The 20,900-nt window shown below is 36.2% G+C and overlaps 1 protein-coding gene across 1 annotated transcript in view; it reads right to left on the bottom strand.

Annotated features, from left to right (window-relative positions):
- Positions 1-1,681: 1,681 nt before the first annotated feature.
- Positions 1,682-20,900, bottom strand: part of LOC127834453 (lysozyme-like) — a 36,546-nt gene continuing 17,327 nt past the window's right edge. Inside the window, exon 7 of the mRNA XM_052360303.1 lies at positions 1,682-2,117. The gene's annotated coding sequence lies outside the window, so the exon portion shown is untranslated. The remainder of the gene's footprint in view (positions 2,118-20,900) is intronic.

Raw genomic sequence — 20,900 nt, forward strand, 5'->3', positions numbered from 1 at the left:
AACTGTATTTTAAGATTCTACGCATCGGCTTATTGAAATCGGACGCAAGGTTGTATTTAAAAATACTATAATCACAAACGGGTTTTTAATATGAGCCATTGGACATTTTTCTTGATCGCAATAGACTCAATCTACATCTGGTAAAACTTCACTCATATGTTTTAGAACTCAAATGAACTACTGCAGGAACATTCAACTTGTTAATAACGTACATATCTTAGTTTTCTTATCTACAATTTTACGCTTAACATAATAAAACAACTATGATATGGGCTTAAGTTAAACAATACACGTAAAGTACATGCCTTCACATGTGTACAATATAAAACAATAAAAAAACGTAACATAAACCTGAAATTATATCTTGGCTTGTAAATCAAACTGATGTAGATTTTTTTTTAAATAACTAATAAAACTCCATGGACAAGTTTATTATTAATATATATTAATAATAAACTTGCCAATGGAGTTTTATTAGTTATTTAAATTATCGCAATGTTGACATCCGATAATTGTGATACACAATACATTTTCACCTTTAATGCATTACAAAACCGTTCTGACAAAAAATCTCAAATAAAAAAAGCCATGATAAAACTCCAGAAGGCTTTCATTTTCATCGCCGCACAACGGACATAATTCTACTCAACTTAAGAAATTCATAAGTTTATCATTATATATGTTTACACCAACACAATGTTCGTAAAGAGTTCAGTATTATTATGAGAGCACGAACTATACTAAAAAGGAACATATGTATGATTGTTAATGTATTTTATATTTCATATATTTATAAAAATATGTATGATATGGTTGCTCTACACGTATGTTTCAGTTTATAAGCGCCTTTTTGTAGGCTTCAGTTCAATACGCTCTGGGAGTGTGAACTGTGTCTTAACGATTGTATTAATATAACACTATTTGTAGTTAAATTTCTGCTTGAAAATAGTAAACATAAATTGTTTTTATACATGTGTACATTAAGAGAAGAGTTCCGTCGTCATTCTCCTTTTAGCGTTGTGCCCGATTGATAAATATTGAATATATTTCAACACTATCACCGGTAATATGCTATTATGCGGATAGTGCATATTCATTCCGGACACGGTTGAATATGCAGATTTATTTCGAAAGACAGGGAAGTCGTATCAAATGATTTTGTATAATGTTTATAATTATCTTTTCCGATTTAATTAAAACACGGCAATACAAAACAACATAGAACCAATCGGATGCAGTTCTTTAACACGAACACAATATTTTATATTCTAGCGGTGTTTTTTGAAACATGTTAAATTTCCTTAAATAACTATGATATGTTTTAATACTGTTATAATAATTTGCCGAAAAAATACATTTAAGCCAGCGGAAATATGGCATTTTTTAAGTATGGGTTGTGGGTGCTTTTTATAATCCATAAACGAAGAAATGACATACATTTTTACCCTGATTGATTACCACGACATAAACTGAAGTACATTTAAGTAATGTGGCTAAATTCTTTTAGAACTTTCTAATCTTAAATATGTAATGTAAATATAACAATTTTGATCCGTCTCATCGGTGGTCTAGACGTTATAAAACACGATTTCTTAACTAAAATTCAAAGTAATGTATTATATGTGTACTGTTTACTTTCATTCAATTCAAATATGTATGGTCTAAGGATAACAAACTAGAATACATTCGGCATTTTTTATGAGAAAATTCATATTGCGTAATTGCAAATAAAATCGAAACAAATAGTATGCGTATATTTTATTTGCAACAAATCTTTCAAACATAAAAATCTTAAATCACCAATCTTGACACAAAAACTACATCTGCACAATGTTTATTTAAAAACAAGTTTAAATAAATTAAAATTTACACTTGAAAAAAAATATTAATGGTAACTATATTTTTGTTTAACACTGTATTTCTTTTTGATTGGAATTATAGTCAGATATTTATTTAAAGCAATTAAGTACACAATTAGCATGAACTCTTTGAGACTCCTGAAAAAAACAAACAAGCAAATATTCTTGACAAAATAAAACATTTGACTTTGGAAAGGAAATTCGTTCTGAAGTTTTACTTTTATTACAACTGAAGTTAATATTTCTTTAAGGAACTGTGTAACTGTAGGTGGATGGTCCACGGCCGTCCACAAGCTCAAATGACCATATATGGAGAAAAAGGCGGGACCAAACCAAATAGGCTTGCAATGCGCATGCCCAAGCAAAACCGATTGTAAGCCATCTTGAATTGTTAGCGTGAAAAGAAATATACTACATTTATTGGATATTTTAATATGATGAATATTCTAGGTAGAGAATATGGATAGTATTATCATTATTAGTATTACGTCAACATTAACTCAACAATTGTATTGTTGACATGAAGAAAACGCTATTTCGAGGTTGTTTTGACCATTGATTGCTAAGTAGGTCAAACTCAAAGTTTAAACCTTTATTGTCTATTAATATTTTATTTAGTTAAGGAATCTTCGAGTAATAGTTTAAAAAAATCTTTCGCATTCTAATTCTATAGCTAAATCACGTGTTGTTGCTATATTATAAACTTTTTAGCATGAGCCATTTAAATCCGTTTGCATTACTTTTTTAGTTGTTTCCCCTGGAAAATTCTCTGGTAGCAGTACACGGTAGGAAGCAGAAATATGCGAATTGGCCCCGGTCAAAAAGTGAAATATTGGGAAAGGGTAGGTTTCCATGTCAAATTTGAGGGTAATAGGTCTTATTGTATCCCCAAATTGCATTAAATCCTGAGAATATGACCATTTTCAAATGCGAAACTGTGGGGTCATGACCTCTTGTTGTTGTTGTGTTCTTTGTTACTCAGGAAGGAAAACTGCGGTAGGCATATTGTATTTTGGGTTCTTTTTAAGCTGGAATCGCTAGTAGGGTCACGCTGTGAATTATTGCGCGAAAACCACCTGGATACCTGGTATTTATTCATGGTTTGATGGGTTGTGCTATGTTTTGCGTGTAAAAATATCATTCCAAAAGCAGGCTATCATTACGTTTCATTCGTCCCCAGCCACTTTCGTACATGGTAAAAAGTTGATTTTGAAGCCCCTTTTTGCGGCCTTGTCATTCTTTCACTTTTGTCAATAGTATCACCTGTACAGGTTCCATATGCTCTTTTTTTATCTTAAATGTAAGTTTCAGACTACTTGTGTGCAGTGAATGTGTTTTTATGATTGCAGGTTCATTGTTTTCTGAATTGAGCGTGGTGGAGATCAAGAAGGCGTCCGCGGCTCCGAGAGAGTGTGTGTCTACCGTGGTCTGCTACCTCTTCTTGCTAGCCTTCGCTGAGTTATTCAACAATATCGCTATATTGCTGATTTTTGCTGTTGTTTATTGGTTAAAGCTGCATGCTTTTGTTGGATAATGTTTAATTTATCATTCACGTTTTACATATGATTCTGTTTAAACCATATTTAATCGATGTTTTGGTGAATTTCGCGCATGCTTAACTTGCCTGATTTCGGACGTAATTTACTTTCGGATACATGCTCCTCTTGTGTTTTTTCGATGTTTTCTTATGTATGCAGATTTAAAAAAACAGCTCATGCTTAAATGTGTTATTGAGCAAGTGACTTCTTAATACTATGGCAATAAAAAAACTTATAAAATTATAAAGGAAGTTTAGTTACATGTATAAACTCACAGTCACAAGTGTGTAAGTATTACTGTTACATTTATTTATATTTACTAAAAGTAAATATATGCTCACATATCAGTAAGTATTGTACAGCCCTAAATTATATTTAATACACCCATCTAGGCAGTTAATTCATATATGTGCTGGCTTTAATTTACATTCATGTTATTATCACCCTGCAATAGGCGGAGGGATATTGTTTTGGCCTTGTCCGCCCGTCTTTCCGTCCATCCGGCACTTTTGTGTTGGGAACCATATCTTGGAAGTGCTTTGGTGGATTTCATTGAAACTTGGTATGAGTATATGTATAGATAAGAGGATGATGCATGCCAAATGGCATTGTACACTATCTGACTGTTAATAACGGAGTTATGGCCCTTTGAACCTAAAAAAATCCTTTTTTACCTGAGTGTCAAATATAACACTTTTGTGTCCAGAAGCTAATTAGCGGGGGATATCAATTCAATTAATTTGCTTGTTATTAATTGAAGGGAAATAAACCTGTTATTTTTTCTGTCATTATGGTGTTTAAAGTCACATTTAATGGCATCCAACCTACTTTATTTCAAATACAGTAACACCTGGCGCCGTGACCTGGATGCAGATTCTAAGCAGATGGGCCAAAATGGGGGCAGCTAGAGAGACTCGCCTGGAACTGACAAGCCTGGAGGGAGCTGGTTGTCTGTTGGCGAGATGGGACAACAGACGAAGAATAAACGAACCTACTTGATTTGATAAACATTTTTGTAAGTCATTCAAGAATCGAGCAAACTTTTTGTTTCCAATAAGCAGTCCTGTTAATATCCAAAATAAAATAAAATGTTTCACTCAGGTTCCTTTATACTCATTTTGGTATTTAAGGGACCTTATAACAGATTATGGCATGTATTGAAGTTTGTCATTAAATGCGTTATATTTATAAATGTAAACATTAAATCTAAAAAGCTCAATTAAAAAACAAGAACAAATTAAAAGAAAAAGTTATCCTTATCTGGGCTCGAACCACTGACCTCTGGAGTAAAAGTCTAACGCTAAGACGGCCATCCATGCTCATACAATATTTTATACTTTTAGTTTATATAAGCAAAGCTCGTAGTGTCACAAAAAACGACAACAGAACTCCAAATTATTCAATTGTTTTGCTTTGCAACGATTTATCATTTTCAGGTTGTTAATGTTAAGTATAACTGTTTTCTCACAAATATCATAACTGCAACAAAAATGTGCAAGTCTGAAACAATTTTTATGCGCCCTTTCAAAGAAAAGGGTGCATATAGTTATCAGACTGTCCGTCTGTCGGTCCGTATTTCTGTCACACTTTGCGTTTAGGTTTCGAAAAATGCTCATAACTTCTATTTCCCTTGAGATATAACCTTCATATTTGGTATGCATGTGCATATGGACAAAGCCTTTCCATACGAACACAAATTTTTACCCCTTGAACTTAAGGTCCGTGTTTAGGTTTCAAAATCTGCGTTTAGGTTTTGAAAAATGCTCATAACTTCTATGTCCCTTGAGATATAACCTTCATATTTGGTATGCATGTGTATATGGACAAGGCCTTTCCATACGCACAAAAATTGTTACCCCTGTGACCTTGAACTTTGAGTCCGCGTTTAGGTTTCGAAATCTGTGTTTAGGTTTCGAAAAAAGCTCATAACTTCTATCAAGCATTTATAGGGGGCATAAGTCATCCTATGGTGACAGCTCTTGTTTTATTTTGTCAATTTACCAAAACATGCAAAAGCCCCTTAAAATACATGAAGCAATGTTTACAGTTGTCCATAACCACATATTGAAAAAGAATGTGCAAGCTCTATCTATTGGCATACAAACAAAGCCAATCTGTTGGATTATTACACATGGCAAGCAATATGATCTTAGGTATACCTTCTATAATCAGGTGTTTGCACTTTAATCACATTAAATTTGAAAAACTATAGAAGTACAAAAAGGTCAGAATGATAACAAACAGGTTTGTAATGGACATCATCTTGCAATTGCTATTTATGTGAGTGGGATGGTACACAAATTCTGAATTTGTTATATGTAGGACATTTAGTAACTTAACAACCCATGCATGTTGCAAGGGTGTTAATTGTCCAGATTATTTGGAAATCCCGATTTGAGCCATTCAGGATTGAATTTTAGATCAGTGTAAATCCGATGATTTGTTTTAAGGGGGTGTGAACAAATATTGTAATTGCTTCATTGGCATGCCGGGCATGTGCGCTTAGTATGAATTTTTCCTGGTCTTTTTAACAAGGTTTTCCAAAGAAAGAAACGGGTAATTAGATTGGCAAATGCCGGCTGGCGGGCGGACGGAACAAGCTTGTCTGGGCCATAACGTTGTGGTTCTTGGTGAGAATTTAAAATCATTTGGCACATTTGTTCACCATCATTAGACGGTGTGTCGCTCAAAAGAATACCGTCAATATATCGAAGGTCAAGGTCACACTTAGAGTTTAAAGGTCAAAAATGGCCATAAAAGAGCTTGTCCGGGCCAAAACTATGTCATTCATTGTGAGACTTAAAAATGATTTGGCATATTTGTTCACCATCGTGGGACGTTGTATCGCACTTTAGAATTACGTCAATATCTCCAAGGTCAAGGTTGCCACAACTAAAAATATATTTATTTTGAAACAAAGGGGGTTAATTATAAACAATCAGTTCAGTTTGAGTTGTCTCCCTCTATCAGACTTTTTTCTACATTGAAAACCTGGTTTTGTGACAATTTTGTCCCTTGTTTTACTATTGTCTGATTGGTTATCCGCTGACACGGACATAAAAGGTAACTGACCTAACCTCTTGGCTACTTTCCAGAAATCTTACATACTACAAAATGTAGCATATGTCCCCCATCATTAAATTTCCATTTTCTGCTGTCAAACTAAGTGCATATATTATTTCATTTGCAAAAGACATATCTGGATATATTTTTGGACGGTTGTTTTACTGTATGGTTAGTGGATTAACATTTATTATGCCCCCCTTCGAAGAAGAGGCGGTATATTGCTTTGCACATGTCGGTTGGTCGGTCTGTCGGTCTGTCCACCAGGTGGTTTCCGGATGATAACTCAAGAACGCTTAGGCCTAGGATCATGAAACTTCATAGGAAGATAGATCATGACTCGCAGATGATCCCTATTCATTTAGAGGTCACTAGGTCAAAGCTCTAGGTCATGGTGACCCGAAATAGTAAAATGGTTTCTGGATGATAACTCAAGAACGCATATGCCAAGGATCATGAAACTTCATAGGTAGATTGATCATGACTTGCAGATGACCCCTATTGATTTTGAGGTCACTAGGTCAAGGTCACGGTGACCCGAAATAGTAAAATGGTTTCCGGTTGATAACTCAAAAACGCATACGCCTAGGATCATGAAACTTCATAGGTAGATAGATCATGACTCGCAGATGACCCCCCTATTGATTTTGAGGTCAGTAGGTCAAAGGTTAAGGTCAAGGTGACCCGAAATAGTAAAATGGTTTCCGGATGATAACTCAAGAACACATATGCATAGGATCATGAAACTTTATGGGTAGATTGATCATGACTCGCAGATGACCCGTATTAATTTTGAGGTAACTATGTCAAAGGTCAAATTCACGGTGACCCGAAATAGTTAAATGGTTTCCGATGATAACTCAAGAACGCTTACGCCTAGGATCATGAAACTTCATGGGTACATTTATCATGACATGCAGATGACCCATATTGATTTTCAGGTCACTAGGTCAAAGGTCAAGGTCACGGTGACCCGAAACAGTAAAAAAAAATCCGGATGATAACTCAAGAATGCTTTTGCCTAGGATCATGACACTTCATAGGTACATTGATCATTACTCGCAGATGACCCCTATTGATTTTCAGGTCACTAGGTCAAAGGTCAAGGTCACAGTGACAAAAATGTATTCACATAATGGCTGCCACTACAACGGACAGCCCATATGGGGGGCATGCATGTTTTACAAACAGCCCTTGTTATCGATGTTCTTTATAACATTTATATAAAATGACAATTACACATCGAGTGTTACTGGTGGTCTGGCTTATAATATTTTGCATTTTACTCACCAGAAATAGCAACTAAGACTATAAAAAGAACAATGAACTATGGCTTTGGGGGGCTCTACCTGTAAGGGACCTACAGCCTCAGACTGTGCCATGTATCAAAACCGTCTATATATAAAAATTAATTTTATTAATTGGATATGTTGAAGATTTGGTGATGCAATCATTGGATTTCATTTTGTGTTTTGTTGACCTACTTTTAATTTTTAGGCTCAGCAGAACTTTGGCTGTCAAAATACAATTGTATTAAAATGAATAGTGCTTCAAATTATACAAGAAGTCACTTTCTTTTTGTTTTAGATGTTTTTCAGTTTCGTCGGAAGACATTTCCCACCAACCATCCTGTCTTGAAAGAAATAACTTTTGAACCCGATTATCTGGTAATACTATTTTTTTTACATACAGTTATTAGTGAATTATGAACATTTCATAAGGATCTCAAGGGTCACAACAGGTATATATATATAATATATATATAATCAAGATTTTCCATAGGCAGTTAGAGCACAGCCGGCCCGAATAGCATGGACAAGTTAACATTTTTTTTTTTTAATATCCAGTGTGTAAAAATTACTTTGCATTGCAGAGAACTTTAAGATCATTTTATTTCTGTAAAAAATGTTCAAAGTTATATCCTGAATGATTTTAGGGCCTTAAATTATATATGGAAACAATCTTATTTAATAATAAAAAAGGCCTGTTGAGTTTTTAATTTATTCTCTTAAAGATTTACAGAAAGACCCTTTTTAGCTCGACTATTATATATGAAATCTATATAGTGGAGCAATTCTACTCACCCGGCGTTTGCGTTAGCCTTAGCATTGGCGTTAGTGTGAGCATGCAAATGTTAAAAGTGTGCGTACTACCCCAAATATTTTCAATGTCCCTTGGCATATTTCTTTCATATTTTGCATACTTCTTAACAAACATGACCCCAACCTATAAACAAGAGCAGACAACTCTATCAAGCATTTTGTAATAATAATGGCCCCTTTTCCACTTAGAAAATGCAGCAAATGTTTAAGATTGTTTACTACCCCAAATATTTTCAATGTCCCTTGACATATTGCTTTCATATTTTGCATTTTTCTTTACCAACATGACCCCAACCTATAAACAAGAGCAGACAACTCTATCAAGCATTTTGTAATAATTATGGCCCCTTTACCATTTTGAATATTCATATTATTGATAAATCTATGTTAAAGTTGGCGTACCACCTAAAATATTTTCAACGTCCCTTGACATATTGCTTTCATATTTTGCAAACTTATTTACCAACATGACCCCAATCTATAAAGAAGAGCAGACAACTGTATCAAGCATTTTGTAAGAATAATGGCCCTTTTTCCATTATTATATGCATATTACTTAAGATTCAACCCAATAATATCTTTGACAAGTTTTAAAATGATGCCGGTTGGTTGAAAAACATGGCATTTATGAGGTGGGCATTTTCCTTATATGGCTATAGTAAACCTTGTTATCACTCTAGAGGCCACATTTATTGTCAGATTTTCATGAAACTTGGTCAGAACATTTTTCCAATGATGTCTTGGATGAGTTTAAAAATGGTTTTGGTTGCTTTAAAAACATGGCCACCAGGGGGCGGGGCATTTTTCCTTATATGGTTATTTATATATGGTCCATATATGGTTATATATGGCTTTAGTAAAACCGTGTGAACACTCTAGAGGCCCCATTGTCCAATCTTCGTGAAATTTGGTCAGAAGATTGGTCTCAATGATATCTTGGATGAGTTTGAAAATGGTTATGTTTGCTTGAAAAACATGGCTGCCAAGGGGCGGGGCATTTTTCCTAATATGGCTATAAATGGCTATAGTAAAATCTTGTTAACACTCTAGAGGCCACATTTATTGTCGGATCTTCATGAAACATGGGCAGAAGATTCATCCCAATAATATCTTAGACGAGTTTAAAAATGATGCTGATTGGTTGAAAAACAAGGCTGCCAGGGGGCAGAGCATTTTTCCTTCTATGGCTATAGTAAAACCTTGTTAACATTCTAGAGGCCACATTTATTGTCTGATCTTTATGAAACTTGGTCAGAAGATTTGTCCCAATGATGTCTTGAATGAGTTCGAAAATGGGTAAAATAAAAACACCAGGGGGCGGGGCATTTTTCCTTATAAGGCTTTAGTAAAACCTTGTTAACACTTTAGAGACCACATTTATTGTCAAGCTTCATGAAATTTAGTCAGAAGATTGGTCTCAATGATATCTTGAAAGAGTTTGAAAATGGGTACATTTGCTTGGAAAACACGACTTCCAGGGGGCGGGGCATTTTTTTCATTATATGGCTATAGTAAAGTCTTGTTAACACTTTAGAGGCCACATTTATTTCCGATGTTCATGAAAAATGGTCAGAAGATTCATCCCAATAATATCTTGGCTGATTGGTTGAAAAACATGGCTGCCAGTGGGCTCTGCATTTTTTCTTTTATGGCTATATAGTAAAACCTTGTTAACATTCTAGAGGCCACATTTATTGTCTGATCATCATGAAACTTTGTCCGAAGATTTGTCCCAATGATATCTTGGATGAGGTCAAAAATGGTACAAATACGTACAGACTTTAATGATAAACACTAGTCTGGCCAATGTCGTCTTACAAGCTGGTATATACACTCACTGCTAGAGCAGAATCATTTGTCATCTGTTGCAGACAGGCAGTGGTGATCGTTCTTAGCAAATTGAGTTGCGGTTCTTTCCGTAGCTAAGGCTTCTAAGCACACACTGATTTGCAAAATATGCTCTGTAAATTCTAAAATGCGACCAACTAAAAACAAACCCTTTGCCAACTTCTAGGTCAAAGGTTAAGTTTGAACATCATGATTCCTTTTAAATGGCAAATGATATTCGCGTACGATCTTACAACTGTAACTCCCTATTCCCAACTCAGCATTTTCATCAAAGGGCATGAAGGGTGTCGAAGGTTGACAGGTTGGAATCTTTGAATGGCAGGGTGCTGCGCCCTTCCATTCATGCCAAGCTGGAGCACTGGTTTTGATGGCGTTTCACTTGTAACACACCAAGCAGTATGACCCATTATATTTATCAACATGGCTAAAATGAGGCCAGAATAATTGTTAAATGCCCTTTGTTTATTTCCAAAGACATGGATGGATCATCTTTGTCTCTGAATATATTATAAATACTCGTGTTGTTGATTTTGTCCTGTTTGCTTATTGCAGGAAAACTGTTAACGCATTATGTTGTGAAGACTCCTCTGTAATCAGACAGCTAGCAGTATTATGATTATTAAATATTAAAATTTGACTTAACAATATAGCGCTTCAAATTATATAAGACTTTATTTTTGTTTCAGATATTTTTCAGTTTCCCCTCACAACAATTTGCATCAAACCTCTTGTCTGGTAAGAAATTTCCATTGAAACCAACTGCTGGTAATACTATCTTTTTGGTAATGGGGGCTATATAGGAACCACTTTGTCGGTCCGTCAGTCTGTCCCGAAATTTCATCAGATCTTCACCCAAACTTGGTCACAAATTGTATCTAGATGATGTATAGGTCAAGTTTGAATATGGATCATGCCCGGTCAGAAACTAGGTCATGGGGTCACTTATTGTGTTTTAAACCTGAAGTTTGTCTGGGCCATAACTTTGTCATTTATTTCATACAGTATTTTAAATGATGGAACAGTTCATAATGATTTCAAGACATCTTCTGATCCCTGGAAGATAAACTAGGGATTGATCTGTCTGTATATAACAGTTCAGAGACTTCCAATCTAGCGTGAGAAGATGTAATGATAATGTTAAATGGAAATTACATATAACCATACATGCCATAATTTTTCAGACCAATTCCGGGACATTGTGTTAAATTGTCCGGGACTTTTGCCGATTTTCCGGGACATGTATAAAATGTAGCGATATTTATAGACATATGCATTTTTGGTACGTTTTGTATTGTTTCGCATCGTTAATTGCAAAAGTTCGAAAGCCTATCCGAAATATACTTGATCTATTAACGTCAAATTAAACATTACTAGTTCCTTTACTAGATACAGGCCATGTGTTTTCAGTTTAAGCGTTCTAAACATAGATGGTGACGTCACTGCGTTATTGTTATTAAGACCGGTGTGTAACGCGTAGTTGTTGATACGCCTTTATTCATTTATAACATTTATATAATAAAAAATACAACAATACAGTACCGTTAGATTGTCAACTCAAATCAATTCACAATACATACAACCAATCACATAAAACAAATACAACAAAACAGTACCGGTAGATCGTCAACTTAAAATCCGTACAGTCACACATTAGTTACACTCTGTTTCGATGTAGATATAAGTCAATTAACAACCAAAACAATGCCGCCTTTTCGGTTTGACAGCGAACGTGAGACAATCAATATGATAACAGGACCCCTGTTAATTGATCGATTTTGACACGTAGCGTAGTCTGCCTATTCGGGTAGGCATTGTCATGGAGACGCTGCATATATACACAGATTCGAGGTGCAGTTAAGCCTAAGATAAGGTACATGTATATATGGATTTTGTAAATTCGGGGACATTTGACAGATTTCCGGGACAGCGGGACAAGTTCTTCATTTCCGGGACTGTCCCGGAAAATCCGGGACGTATGGCATGTATGATATAACAGTTCATACAGTTTAAGAAATACAATACATTTTATACAATGTCGTTTTTATGCCCCCGAACCAGCGATTTTGAGGGCATATTAAAATCGCTCCGTCCTTTAGTCTGTTAGTCCATCCGTCCGTCTGTAAGTTAGTAAGTCCGTCTGTCAGTCCGTCCGGATTATTTTCCGTTCAATAAGTCAAGCAATTGTCATCAGATCTTCACCAAACTTCATGAAAATGTGTAAGGCAATAACATAGTCAAGTTAGATAATGGGCCAAATAGACCCAGACACCCCTGAGCTATGGCCCTTGAATCATAGTAAAATAGGGTTTTTAGCTCGACTATTATATATGAAATATATATAGTGGAGCTTTCCTACTCTCCCCGGGGTTCCAGTGTCCGTGAGCGTTGGAATGAACTATAGTGGGGGACATATTGTTTTCGCCCTGTCTGTTGGTCTGTCTGTTGGTTTGTTTGCTCCAACTTTAATATTTTGCCATAACTTTTGTAATATTGAAGAAAGCAACTTCATATTTGGCATGCATGTGTATCTCATGGAGCTGCACATTTTTGAGTGTTGAAAGGTCAAGGTCATCCTTCAAGGTCAAAGGTCAAAATATACTTAGAAAGGTGCAGATTTGCTTCAGTTTTGTGTTTAGGTTCATTTTATTCCTAAAATATCACAGCTATTACACTATGCCTCCAAACAATATACGAAAGCTTGACCCAAACCAAGACACTCTTGATGTTAGTAATGGTAGGTGAACGTAAGAATTAAATGCTGGCAATTCACATGAAATTGACATGAGGGTTTATTAATTATCCATGGTCCTGACCCCTTTAATATCTGAAATCCCTGTTTGTGCATATAACATAATGAGAACACCCTTTGGGCGACCTAACTTTGTATTTCAATCAGTTTCTTGTTTTGACCATTATTTTTACATTATTATCAAAACTTGTTAGTTTCCTACCCTTGAAAAAGGAGAGGGACTTACGGTTTGCGCTCTGTGTCTGTCAGTCTGACACTTTTCTGGATCCTTCGATAACTTTAAAAGTTCTTCACCCATTTACTTCAAATTAATACTGAACCTCTCTTATGACAATACGGTCAATCTCAACTATGTATGGCCCCATTACCAACCCTGGGGTGCCATTCCCACCCAAAATTGCCTTTTACTATAATTTCTTCATTTCTACACCGATTCACTTCTAATTGATACTGAACTTCTCTTATGACAATACGGTCAACTATGCATGGCCCCATTACCAACCCTGGGGCGTCCCTGGGTCAAACATGCGGCGTGGGGATATGCGTCGGTCTCTGCCGCTCCATTTCTAGTCAACATTGGAAACATTGGCATCTTTAAGGAATAAATTATGTATGAGCCCAAATTTTGCAGAACTATGGCCCTTGCTCATTTTTGTTTAGCTCCTCAGCTGAAATCATCATCTAGCAGTCACAATAGTTGAGCGGTTGGAGAGGCATGCATTGCTTCCTACTACTGCTCAGACTATATCATGGTAATGCCTTATCCAAATAACACAAGTATTCACCATGTGCAAATGTATTGTTGTCTGTATAACTCTCTCTATTAGCTCAAAGTAAAAAGCATTTGAATTTGCACACTTTGGTATTTTAGTTTAATTTTGTTCGGACATTACAATTGTTTTGAAACTAAAGATTAGTGTTGGGGCATTACACTTCTCTTTAAAATGTTTATTTGTGATTATTATTTTTTTCAGTTTGGCAGACAAAACATGCTGATCAAAAAGAATGTGTACCACAGGGGCCAGTGTTTCCATTTGAGTGATTGACAAGAAGAAGAAGAGATGAGAAATGTTATCATATTTTAGTCCCTACATTTATAGTGTACAGCTCAATGTATTGAACCGGTGTTGTAGAATATAATTGGAGATACATGCGAACATTATAACATTATATATAAGATGATATTTCAAAAGCAATAAGAAATAAAAAGTATAAAAAGGTCAAAACAGTAAACCTTGTGTTTACAGTGGACAGGTTTAAAGTGGAAGTGACTAGTTAACTGTTGATCATAAGCTGCACTGATGGAAAAAATAGTGGGAAATTACTATCTAGAAAACTGTTTAACGTACGACAACAGTTGTGGAACTTCATAAATGACCGTCTGTAACAGGGCTGGGCAGTTTTCCTTATATAGCTATAGTGAAACCTTTTGAACACTAGTGAAGTCACTGTTTTTTTTCCAATCTTCATGCATTTTGGTCGAATATTTGTTCAAATGATGGCTCAGTCCTGTTTCGAAATTTGTATGTCTATTCAAAAAACATATCCACTAGAGCATGAGGCAATTGTCTTTATATGGCTATAATGAAACCTTGTAAATTCTCTAGAAGTGACATTTTTAGCCATATCTCCATAAATTTAGGTCAGAATATTTATTCTAATGATAGCTCAGTTGTCGAGTTTGTAACTGGTTCCGGTTTGTAGACTAACATGGCTGCCAGTGGACATGACAGTTTTTCTTAAAGTGCTAGAGTAGAACCTTGTTAACACACAATTGGCCCTTTTTATGTGCATTTTTCATGAAAGATGATCAGAGCATTTGGCCCAATGTAATCTCAGCTGACTTTGAAACTGGATCACATAACGTCAAAAAGTGGGTCAAAATGTCAAATTAAAAAAAGCTTGTAAACACTGGAAGTTGCATTTAAAATTGTGTTCCTTTTTTATGTCCCCCACTATAGTAGTGGGGGACATATTGTTTTTGCCCTGTCTGTTGGTTGGTCTGTTGGTCTGTTGGTTGGTTGGTTTGCGCCAACTTTAACATTTGCAATAACTTTTGCAATATTGAAGATAGAAACTTGATATTTTGCATGCATATGTATCTCATGGAGCTGCACATTTTGAGTGGTGAAAGGTCAAGGTCATCCTTCAAGGTCAAAGGTCAAATATATGGGTCAAAATCGCTCATTTAATGTACACTTTTGCAGTATTTCAATATTCAATATAGCAACTTGATATTTGGCATGCATGTGTATCTCATGGAGCTGCACAATTTGAGTGGTGAAAGGTTAAGTTCATCCTTCAAGGTCAGATGTCAAATATATGTGTCCAAAATCGCTCATTTTATTATACTTTTGCAATATTGAAGATAGCAACTTGATATTTGGCATGCATGTGTATCTCATGGATCTGCACATTTTGAGTGGTGAAAGGTCAAGGTCATCCTTCAAGGTCAGAGGTCAAATATATGTGGCCCAAATCGCTAATTTTATGAATACTTTTTCTATATTGAAGATAGCAACTTGATATTTGGCATGCATGTGTATCTCATGGAGCTGCACATTTTTAGTGGTGAAAGGTCAAGGTCATCCTTCAAGGTCAAATATATGGATTGGGTCAAAATTGATCATGTAATGTCACTTCTGCAATATTGAAGCTAGCAATTTTATATTTGAAATGCATGTGTATCTCATGGAGCTGCACATTTTGAGTGGTGAAGGGTCAAGGTCATCCTACAAGGTCAAACGTCATATAGGGGGACACTGTGTTTCACAAACACATCTTGTTTAAAGTTTGTCAAAACATTTGCTGTAATGATAAGCAAAGTCAAGTTTATAATTGATTATTTGCCTACAAATTACATATTTTTCATCAAGTTCATTTATTATTCTCAACTACACCCTCTCAGAATAGCTTAGTTACTTCTGGTCACAGTTGAGCACCTTAGGGCTCTTGTTCTATAATTTGATTGTTTTGGAGAATGGTCATTTTGCCAAAATGTGAGCAAGTCCAAATTTAATTAACCCTGCTTTGTAGTATCTTGTTTTCCTTATATGTATGAAGTGGAAAATTATCTATGAATCTGACTGCATAGATATTTGGTATTCAGCAAAGCATCGTGTAAGTGTAGTAAAACTAAACACAATTGTGTTAGCATAAAACTGGCCATGCCATGGGGGTCAAATGGTTAATACAGACTTGTAGAAAAAAGACTTCTAAACATTTTATCCGTTAAATATATTTTGTGTACATAATGATTAGCTTTTTCCTTCAACTTATCGCTTTCATGGTGTAAAGAAAACATGCCGACTTACTAAGTAAGTCGGAGATCTGGGTTTGATTCCCAGTGAAAGTCAAGTCACAAGGAAAAATGCTTATTGTTGGAAGGATTTATTAGTTATTCAAAACGTAAGATTTTTTTCTTTGCTCGTTCAGTTACAAATAACAGCAAATGATCTGAAAGTATTTGTTTATAACGTAGTAGTAAGTGTCATGAATAGTAAATTGGAATAATGCACTTAATAGAAACTATACATATTGTATATAAGACTAAAATACGCAGAAATGAAATACCAGTAGCATTATTTATACATTTTTATACCCCCACAAACGAAGTTTGTCGGTCCGTCTGCCTGTCTTGTCTGTCGGTCCGTATTAAGTGTCCGCTCTCTAATTCAAGTTGTTTTTACCCGATCTTCACCAAACTTGGTCAGATGTTGTATCTATATGATGTCTAGGTCAAGTTCGAATATGGGTAATGCCGGGTCAAAATCTAGGCCAAGGGGTCACTTAGTGCATTTTAAACTTTGAGCATGGTGTCCGCTCTCTAATTATGCACCCCTTCGAAGAAGAGGGTGTATATTGTTTTCCACATGTCGGTCGGTCGGTCCGTCCATCAGATGGTTTCCGGATGATAACTTGAGAACGCTTAGGCCTAGGATCATGAAACTTCATTGGTACATTGATCATGACTGGCAGATGACCCATCTTGATTTTCAGGTTACTAGGTCAAGGTCACAGTTATTCCAAATAATAAAATGGTTTCAAGATGGTAACTCAAGAATGCTTAGGCCTAGGATCATGAAACTAAGGATCATGAAACTTCATAGGAACATTGATCATGACTGGCAGATGACCCCTATTGATTTTCAGGTCACTAGGTCAAAGGTCACAGTGACAAAAACGTATTCAAACAATGGCTGCCACTACAACTGACAGCCCATATGGGGGGCATGCATGTTTTACAAACAGCCATTGTATATACTACTACCCCATGCTCGTATAAAAGTAATGCCGTATCAAGCCAGTTCTATACTAGCGAGCCATAGCGGGTATATACTACTACCCCATGCTCGTATGTAAGTAATGCCGTACCAACCCAGGACTATACTAGCGAGTCATATACCGGGTATATCCTAATACCCCATGCCTTTATATAAGTAATGCCGTATCAAGCCAGTACCATACTAGCGAGTTGTATACCGGGTATATTCTACAACCCCATGCTGGTATATAAGCAATGCCGTATCAAACCGGTACTATACTAGCGAGTTATATAGCGGGTATATCCTACTACCCCATGCTCATTATAAGTAATGCCGTATCAAGCCAGTACTATATTAGCGAGTTATATAGCGGGTATATCCTACTACCCCATGCTCGTATATAAGTAATGCCGTATCAAACCGGTACTATACTAGAGAGTCATAGCGGGTATATACTACTACCCCATGCTCGTATATAAGTAATGCCGTATCCAGCCGGTACTATACTAGCAAGCTATATACCGGATATATCCCACTACCCAATGCTGGTATATAAGTAATGCCGTATCAAGCCGGTACTATACTAACGAGTTATATACCGGGTATATCCTACTACCCCATGCTCGTATATAAGTAATGCCGTTTCAAGCCAGTACTATACTAGCGAGTTATATACCGGGTATATCCTACTACCCATGCTCGTATATAAGTAATGCCGTATCAAGCCAGTACTATACTAGCGAGTCATGTACCGGATATATCCTACTACCCCATGCTCGTATATAAGTAATGCCGTTTCAAGCCAGTACTATACTAGCGAGTCATATACCGGGTATACCCTACTACCCCATGCTCGTATATAAGTAATGCCGTATCAAGCCAGTACTATACTAACGAGTCATATACCGGGTATATCCTACTACCCCATGCTCGTATAAAAGTAATGCCGTATCAAGCCAGTTCTATACTAGCGAGCCATAGCGGGTATATACTACTACCCCATGCTCGTATGTAAGTAATGCCGTACCAACCCAGGACTATACTAGCGAGTCATATACCGGGTATATCCTCATATACGAGTTATATAGCGGTATATACTACTACCCCATGCTCTTATAAGTAATACCGTATTAGTTACACTGTTTGTAACTGATGGTGTATGAGAGCGAAGCTCGAGAAGGGAACTGAGGGTGTATATCCTATACACAATCAGTTACTAACTGTGTATCCATTATATCTCAACCGATTACTCGGGGTGTATGGAAATTTCTCAGGGTGTATGGAAAATGCACAATGGGCACATGGCCTCTCAAAGCAAATCGAATCAGGTCATTTTTGTAGGAGGCGAGTTATACCTTACTACCCTATGCTCGTATAAGTAATGCCGTATCACATCAGTTGTATTTTGACGTCATTTAGTTATATACAGGATAGTCATATAGCGGGTATTTCCTATAACCCCCAAGTACGTACTGTTCATGCTATATCAAACCTGTTATATTCCTAATTTCACAAAGCGGGTATAACCGACTATCCCAGGCTCAAGTTTGCCAAGCGGTATCTACCCAGTAATATTCTATATGTCATTATGCGGGGATACCTGACTATGGTGTGTTCGTATTTAAGTGATGCTGTAGCACATTAGTTCAACACTCACAAGTCATACCAAGGGTATATAGGGTTAGGGCAACTAAACCTAATCATATTGTTCACTGCTCGCCTGCATGGTCTGTTCTTCTAAAAGCCATGTAAGAAACACAATCATTCTGCTGTGTGCATATTTTGATCAAATTAATGAATGCTAGTTCGGTTGTTCGGCATAGCTGTCTTACCAAGCTTTTCACATTAAATACCCTTTATCAACAAACAATTAAATGATGGGGAAATTTCACGCCTGTAGACCCGAATGAATGAATCAGAATATTTTAATTATTGATTTCAGAGAAATCACCCACCGCATTGGCCAAATCACTGCGGAAATCCGGACTTCTTCATGCACGTTTTTGACCTAACAACAATCACTGCGAAATAGCGCAGACCGTGTTTGACTTTCGCTGGCCGCATACGCATTAAGACCTATTTTCGCAAGACGCGACTATAAGTGTGATTTGGTTGTGTTGAAAGAACACTGTGCATGTATGAACTATTTACATCTAATTGCGATGGCGATATAATAAATTCATAATAAGTCTTGTGAGGCCACATATGATCACATGTAGTATATTTTTATCTAAGGACAAAATTGTTCGGTTTGAATATACGTGCACTTTATAAGAAACACATCATGCGGTGGATATGCGACAACTAAACCTTTATTTTCTATTTAAATATTTATAAACGTGAATATACGACTTGCTTTAACGATACAAGCGTTAATTCGTTACTGATAGGATCATGCGGCAGCAATGAATAGGACACTCCTCGTGTAAGTAATCATCATAGTCTAGGGACCCTTCAGATTTTGCATCGTAAAAAGTGTGACCCAGTAATATTGCTTAAATGGTTGAGCTAACTTAATTTTCATCTTTTCTCGTGCTCTTTAATTACCCACATATTTAGGTCTGGTTGATAGTACTTTTACTTCCCACAGAGCAATTCGGTTCAAATTACTAATAACAACAATACACATTATTAGCTTTATTTCAAATGTGAACATATTTATTTAACGCAGACGTGTACATAATTTTAACACAGAACAAGGGCTGTTTGTAAAACATGCATGCCCCCCCCCCCCCTATGGGCTGTCAGTTGTAGTGGCAGCCATTGTGAATACGTTTTTGTCACTGTGAACTTGACTTTTGACCTAGTGACCTGAAAATCAATAGGGGTCATCTGCCAGTCATGATCAATGTACTTGAGAAGTTTCATGATCATAGACCTAAGTATTCTTGAGCTATCAACAGGAAACCATTAAACTGTTTTGAGTCACTATGACCTTAATCTTTGACCTAGTGACCTGAAAATCAATAGGGGTCTTCTGCCAGTCATTATCAATGTACCTATGAAGGGGGTCATCTGCCAGTCATTATCAATGTACCTCTGATTTTTTTATTTTATGACCCTAGGCGTAAGCATTTATGAGTTATCATCCGGAAACCATTTTTCTATTTCGAGTCACTGTGACCTTGACCTTTGACTTAGTGACCTGCAAATCAATAGAGGTCATCTGCGAGTCATCATCAATGTACCTATGAAGTTTCATGATCCTAGGCGTAAGTGTTCTTGAGTTATCATCCGGAAACCATTTTACTATTTCGAGATCAATAAACCTATGAAGTTTCATGATCCTAGGCCAAAGCGTTCTTGAGTTATCATCAGGAAACCATCTGGTGGACCAACCAACTGACATGTGCAAAACAATATACCCCTCTTCTTCCAAGGGGGGCATAAATATAATATTAATTTTTAGTAATCTAAATTAAATAAAAATTGCTAGATTGTATTTTCCGAGAAATTATCGGAAAACATCGTTAAAG

Source organism: Dreissena polymorpha, chromosome 1, assembly GCF_020536995.1.
Source record: "Dreissena polymorpha isolate Duluth1 chromosome 1, UMN_Dpol_1.0, whole genome shotgun sequence".
In the NCBI taxonomy this organism is placed as follows: domain Eukaryota; kingdom Metazoa; phylum Mollusca; class Bivalvia; order Myida; family Dreissenidae; genus Dreissena; species Dreissena polymorpha.